Below are 6,409 nucleotides of genomic sequence, written 5' to 3' on the forward strand. Positions count from 1 at the left end.
CAATTGGCTGTGAGAATCGAATATTATGACATTTCCAATGAAATTTTATACTCGGGAAATCTGGCAAAACATCTCAAGAGTCTTAAAACATTTAAGCCCTTTTCCCCCCACTAATTTATCTTGTAGGAACCTATCCCAGGAAAATAATTAGAAATATGAACAAAAACTTACATTTTATAGAAGAAAATGCACCAAAATGTTCACGGTGGTTATCCCTAGATGAGGGCATTATGGCTGATCTTATTTTCCTCCTTATAATTATGTACATTGTTTTAAAAATGCAAAATATTTGTAATAAGAGGGGAAGAAACATTAAAAATCAACCATTAGTCAAGGAACACTAGTTCCCTTCGGTTTGTGGAGCTAGTGGTCATCATGTGCTTTCCTAAGGCGCCCCTGAAACGATTCAATGACCCTTCTGGTTGTGCACCATCTCCAGGTGCTTATGATGTGAAAACTTCAGAAGTATTGAAAGGACCAGTATCCTTTCAGAAATCACAAAGGTATAAAAAACAAAAAGAATCTCAACAAAATCTTACTGTTGACACAGATACTACCTTGCCTGCTTCAGCAAGAAGAGTTAAGACTTTGGGATTAAAGACAGAATCTCAAAAGAATGATAAAGACCTGAAGATGTTGGAAAAAGAAATTTGTGTCCTCGTGCAGGAATGCAGTACTCAGGACAAGCGTCCGCAGAATCTGGAAGCTGAGCTGGAGAAGATGGAAGCAGAGCTCAGCGCTATGGTCAGGGGAATAACGTCTCTCTCTGCAAGCAGCGCTGCACTGGAAAAGCAGCTTACTGAATTAACCAGAACTAACGAGCTACTCCAGCCCTGGTTTTCTGAAGATAGTAACCAGAAGAACCTGAGAATTCTAAGCCTTGAGCTGATGAAGCTTAGAAACAAAAGAGAAACTAAGATGAGGCGTGTGATGGCTAAATAACAAGGCATGCAGGTGAAACTGCAGGTCACCAGAAGAATCTGGAAGAGTCTCAAGGGAAAGTAGCACAGCTCAAAGGGAAACTCGTTTCAACACAGAAAGAAAAGACTGATGAAAAATCTGAAATGGAAAAACTCTCGGAATACATTGAAGAAATAAGTTGTGCCTCAGATCAAGAGGAAAAATGCAAGCTAGACATTGCCCAGTTAGAAGAAAATTTGAAAGAGAAGAATTATGAAGTTTTAAGCCTTAAGCAGGCTCTTGAAGAAAATATTGTCACCTGTCTCAACGAGTAAAAGACCTGAATGCTGAACGTCAGCTGCTTGAAAAGTAAAAGAAGACCTCCTCACCAGGGACAGAGAACTGGATGGACATCTGCGTTCTGAAATGCAAAACTTAAAAGAGAAGTTTATTCTTGGAAAACAAGAACATGAAAAGCTACAACAAAAAGAGTTGCAAATGGATTCGCTTTTGCAGCAAGAGAAGGAATTATCTTCTAGTCTTCAGCAGAAGCTCTGTTCTTTTCAGGAGGCCATGATGAAAGAGAAGAATCTATTTGAGGAAGAATTAAAGCAAGCTCTAGATGAGCTAGATAAATTACAGCAAAAGGAGGAAAAATCTGAAAAGTTGGTCAAATGGCTGGAAGAAGAGACAAAAAGCTAGAGTTGAAGAACTGAAACTTTTCTAGAAGAAAAGCTGGAGGGGTTTGTATTAATAGGACTTTATACATATGACTTCAGATTTTACAAAGTATTTTTCCAGTACATTCTTGGGATTCTCACACCAATCATGCATGTGGGTGAGGTTGGAACTGTTTTGCAAAAGAAGAAGAAAGTACATGCATAGGATGTACATATAAATAAGTATGACAGCCAAAATAAAAGCCAAGCCCTTTCTTTATTTAAAGCCAGTGGTTTAAGAGTTTTAATTCAGAAATGACCAGCCCTAACCAGTTTGGCTCAGTAAATAGAATGTGGGCCCGTGGACTGAAGGGTCCTGGGTTCGATTCTGGTAAAGAGTATGTATTGATTGCTGCCTCAATCCCCAGTAGGGGGTGTGCAGGAGGCAGCTGATTAATGTTTCTCATCAATGTTTCTAACTCTCTATCCCTCTCAGCTTCCTCTCTGTAAAATCAATAAAATACATTTTTTTAAATGACAAAAAAATCAGCCATTAAAAACATTTTTTATATTTTTTAATATATATTTTTATTGATTTCAGAGAGGACGGGAGAGGGAGAGAGAGAGATCGAAACATCAGTGATGAGAATCATTGATCAGCTGCCTCCACACTGGGGATGAAGCCTGAGACCCGGGCATGTGCTCTGACTGGGAATCAAACTATGACCTCCTGGTTCCAGGTTGATGGTCAACCACTGAGCCACACCAGCCGGGCTAAAAAACCCCAAACATTATTTATTTATTTATTTATTTATTTATTTTGTGGTAAACAATAATGTGTTTTAGGAAATCCAAAGGAAAATAATTTTAACAATTAGGACTGCCAAGTTACCTCAAAACCCAGTACCAGAAAGTGCCAGCACTTCAGAAAGGGGGTGCCTCTGGAGGGACTGCTGATGTGGGCTGGGCGGCGATCAGTGATCGCTGACTTTCAGGCTTCCGGCGCAGCCAGCCCAGGACTGTGCCAGGGACCCGCCTCCCTCCCTCTCCAGCAGGGAGACTTGAGCTGTGACGGAAGGCCACATCCTACAGAGCGGTGTGTGCATGCCTCCGAATCAATAGGTGCCCGAGCAGGCGAATGTCCCAGACCATGCAGAGGTGACACAGACCAGGCCGCGCCCCCGATGCCCCTGGGTGGGCAGCACTGAGGAGGGACCCAGCATAAGGACAGAAGGATCTAGAAGGACAGAAGGCTTAGAGAACTGCGCCCGAGAGCAGGCACGGGCGGCGCCAGCCTCAGACCATGAAGCGGTGCTCCTTCCCGTCTGGGCCATCAGGATGATGTTGCGGCTGGACGTCCAGATGAGCCGGGCTAGTCGGAGGGCGTGGTGGGGGCCGGGGGAGGCCGGCTGCACAGGGGGCACCTGGTAGGTTTTAATACAGCGCAGATGGGGTGCCGAGTTCAGCATGCCGATGCTTCCCAGCAGCGAGGTGTTCATCTGCCAGGAGGAAATGTGGCTGTCTGTGTTCGAGTAGGTGGCAAGATAGCGCCCATCAGGAGCGAAGGCCACTGCAGTGATCGGGCCCTTGTGTCCGTGGACTGTCTGACATTTTCCAGTCCGATGCCGTACAGGGCCACCGAACCATTGCGAGCTCCCACGGCTATCCTGTGACTCCGCTCATAATAGCTGACCATGTAGAACCTGCAGATGGCTGGGAAACACTCCTGAAGACCTTTCTTTTTAGAAATCCTTCAAGGCAGTATATAATGATGTCCATAACCTCCACAAGAAGATCCACAACATCTGTGGGCATCTTTTCAATGAGAATTTCAATGATTCTCAGAATTTCCCTTTTAGCTCGTGCGAGAGCGGTCGTGTGTATATTCTGCTGCGACGGGGTGTTCGCGGCCAGAGCAGTGTGTCTGTGGACCTCTTTGGCTATGGTGGTGAGGAAGGCGGGTGGTCTGGCAGTGGCAATGAGGGAGAGGGCAGGCCTGGCTGAGCTGGCGGAGTCAGCTGCTGGGCTCAGAGGCAGCCCCATTGTGATGCTGGCGAGCTGCAGAGTTCCAGCAGCCCCATGAGGACTGCAGACACATCCATGTAAGGCTCCCACACCGTGAACCCGCGTCCAATCAGATCGATGGCTGTTCTCCGGCTGGTACTGTGAGGAGGAAGCTTGGGGCTCGGGGGCTGGAGCAGAAGAAACGTCAGTGCCTTGCAAGTATGTCTGGCCAGTGAGTAGTTGGATCCACCAGTAGTCAAACCAAATCCCTCAGGAATCTGACTAGAGCTTCGAGGTCTGTTCAACAGTTTAGGAGGTTCAATTTCAGCACCAAATTCAGCTCCTATGACTCCAGTTGTGATGTCATCTTCTGCAAGGTCATGCTCTTCCTCCTGGACTTTGGCTTCAGGCCCCGAGGCGGTGTCAGGAGCAGTGGTGATGGTCTGCATGGCTTCCGCTGAGACCCCAGGTGACATGACATGGTCCATGTACTGAGGTACATACGGAGCCCAGGCATTAATGGCTTCCTTCCAGCCCGCCTGCTCAATCCTTCGCAGCTCAGCCAGAAGCAGGGCCTGCGCGGCTTCTCTGACCTCTAAGCATCCATCTTGCCATCTCTGAGCGAGCATCTCTAGAAGTGGTGGCCAAAACTTGTCCAGTCCCAGCAGCACCCTCAATTAAATATGATCTCCATGTCTATCTTATCTATTTCTATAAATGATTCCTTGGAATAGATGAAGGTTAGTTTAAAAAAAAAATCACCAAAAAGGAAAAGGTGATTAAAAGGAACCCAAAGAAGGAAGAAACAATGGGAGAAATGCTGAAGAGTTACAGATATCCAATTGATTAGACAGTATTTACCCTGAAAGAAAAGAGGAAGATATGTTTGCCTCCCTAAGGGAGCATATGGGTGATGCTTAAAAATTGTGGCAATATCCTTCTGCATGGAAACACTACTTCTAAGAATCCTACAGAAATATTTTATGCATAAATGTGGAAACATATGTATACAAGGAAATTAATTGTATTTAAAATAGTAACATATTAGAAGAAACCTAAATGCCGAATAACAGAAGAATGATAAAAGACATATGGTGATATGCGGTACATCCATGTGTGGAATAATGTTAGCATTACAAAGAATGAATATGTGCCCTAACTGGTTTGGCTCAGTGGATAGAGCGTCAGCCTGCGGACTGAAGGGTCCCAGGTTCGATTCTGGTCAAGGGCATGTACTTTGGTTGTGGGTGCATCCCCAGTGGGGAGTGTGCAGGAGGCAGCTGATAGATGTTTCTCTCTCATCAATGTTTTTAACTCTCTATCCCTCTCCCTTCCTCTCTGTAAAAAAATCAATAAAATATATATATATATATATTTTTAAAAAGAATGAATATGTTCCACATGTACTGACATGGGAATATATATATATATATATATATATATATATATATATATATATATATACAGGATGTGATCCACTTTTGTAAAATGAAATCCATGTGTGCAATATATATATATATATATATATATATATATATATATATATATAGTGTGTGTGTGTGTGTGTGTGTGTGTGTATCTGCAAGAATAAACTCCAAATCATTAACAAGGGAGGCTTCTAGGAAAATTAGAATTGAGGTATGGTAGGGACATTTGTTTATCAGCTGAGTTAAATCTCTATTACACAGGAGAATAAATAATCAGCCATGCCAAGAAGACTAGCATAGAAAGCCTGCATACAGCCAAAATAAACAACCAGTTGATTAGCTTAGTAACTAAACGAAGAAAATAACAAGGCACAAGGGCCACACGGTGATGGAGAATATCATGAAGAAAATGCAGTAGCACTGTGGTTAGGGTATAATTGTCTTTGGTGCTCAACTCCCATGTGTCAGTTATCTGCATTCGGGTTCCATCACTGCCCTGAGTCTCAATTTCCTGCCAAGTGTGATGGTGAAATGAGATAATATTGTAAAGCTCAGGGTAATATGATTCTTCATGACATTTCCCTGCCTAACTACTTGCCAACTCTGTAAATTGAGAGATGAGATCAAATAGGACCATACCAATGTGAATGCAAAACTTGATGAGTAGTTAGGGGACTCTGGAAAAACATTTGTTTTTAAATATATTTTTTATTGATTTCAGAGAGGAAGGGAGAGGGGAGAGAGAGATAGAAACATATATGATGAGAGAGACTCACTGATTGGCTGCCTCCGGCACACCCCCTACTGGGGGATGAGCCCGCAATCTTGGCATGTGCCCTTGAACAGAATTGAACCCAGGGCCCTTCAGTCTGCAGGCTGATGCTCTATCCACTGAGCCAAACTAGCTAGGGCTGGGAAAAGATTTTTGAAAGAAGCTAGAATGAAATGTTTTTGAACGTTACTTCTAAAGCCTGGGAAAAGAGAAGAGAGTGAAGGAAAGGACTCACACCCTGAAGGAAAAGGAGTTAGCAACTTAACCTAAGGATCTTAATTGATTTTCCCCTTTGGTAGAAAATTTCAAGATACGAATGCCAGCATGGCTCAGTAGTTGAGTGTCAACTATGAACCAGGAGGTCACCATTCGATTCCTGGTCAGAGAACATGCCTTGGTTCCAGGCTTGATCCCCCGTGTGGGGTATGCAGGAGGCAGCCGATCAATGATTCTCATCATTGATGTTTCTATCTTTCTCTCCTTCTCTCTTCTTCTCTGAAATCAATAAAAATATTTAAAAAAAGAAAAAAAAAGAAATGGAAGCCCTAACTGGTTTGGCTCAGTGGATAGAGCGTCAGTCTGTGGACTGAAAGGTCCCAGGTTCAATTCCGGTCAGGGCATGTACCTTGGTTGCGGGCACATCCCCA

The 6,409-nt window shown here is 43.7% G+C and overlaps 1 pseudogene across 1 annotated transcript; it reads left to right on the forward strand.

Moving 5' to 3' along the window:
• Positions 1-375: 375 nt before the first annotated feature.
• LOC308519247 (hyaluronan mediated motility receptor-like) lies at positions 376-4,024 on the forward strand (annotated as a pseudogene). The gene is made up of 4 exons: positions 376-1,643; positions 3,419-3,507; positions 3,698-3,795; positions 3,872-4,024. The product of its transcript is annotated as a hyaluronan mediated motility receptor-like (transcript).
• Positions 4,025-6,409: the final 2,385 nt, after the last annotated feature.

This window comes from Myotis nattereri (assembly GCF_964212035.1).
Source record: "Myotis nattereri genome assembly, chromosome: 1".
In the NCBI taxonomy this organism is placed as follows: domain Eukaryota; kingdom Metazoa; phylum Chordata; class Mammalia; order Chiroptera; family Vespertilionidae; genus Myotis; species Myotis nattereri.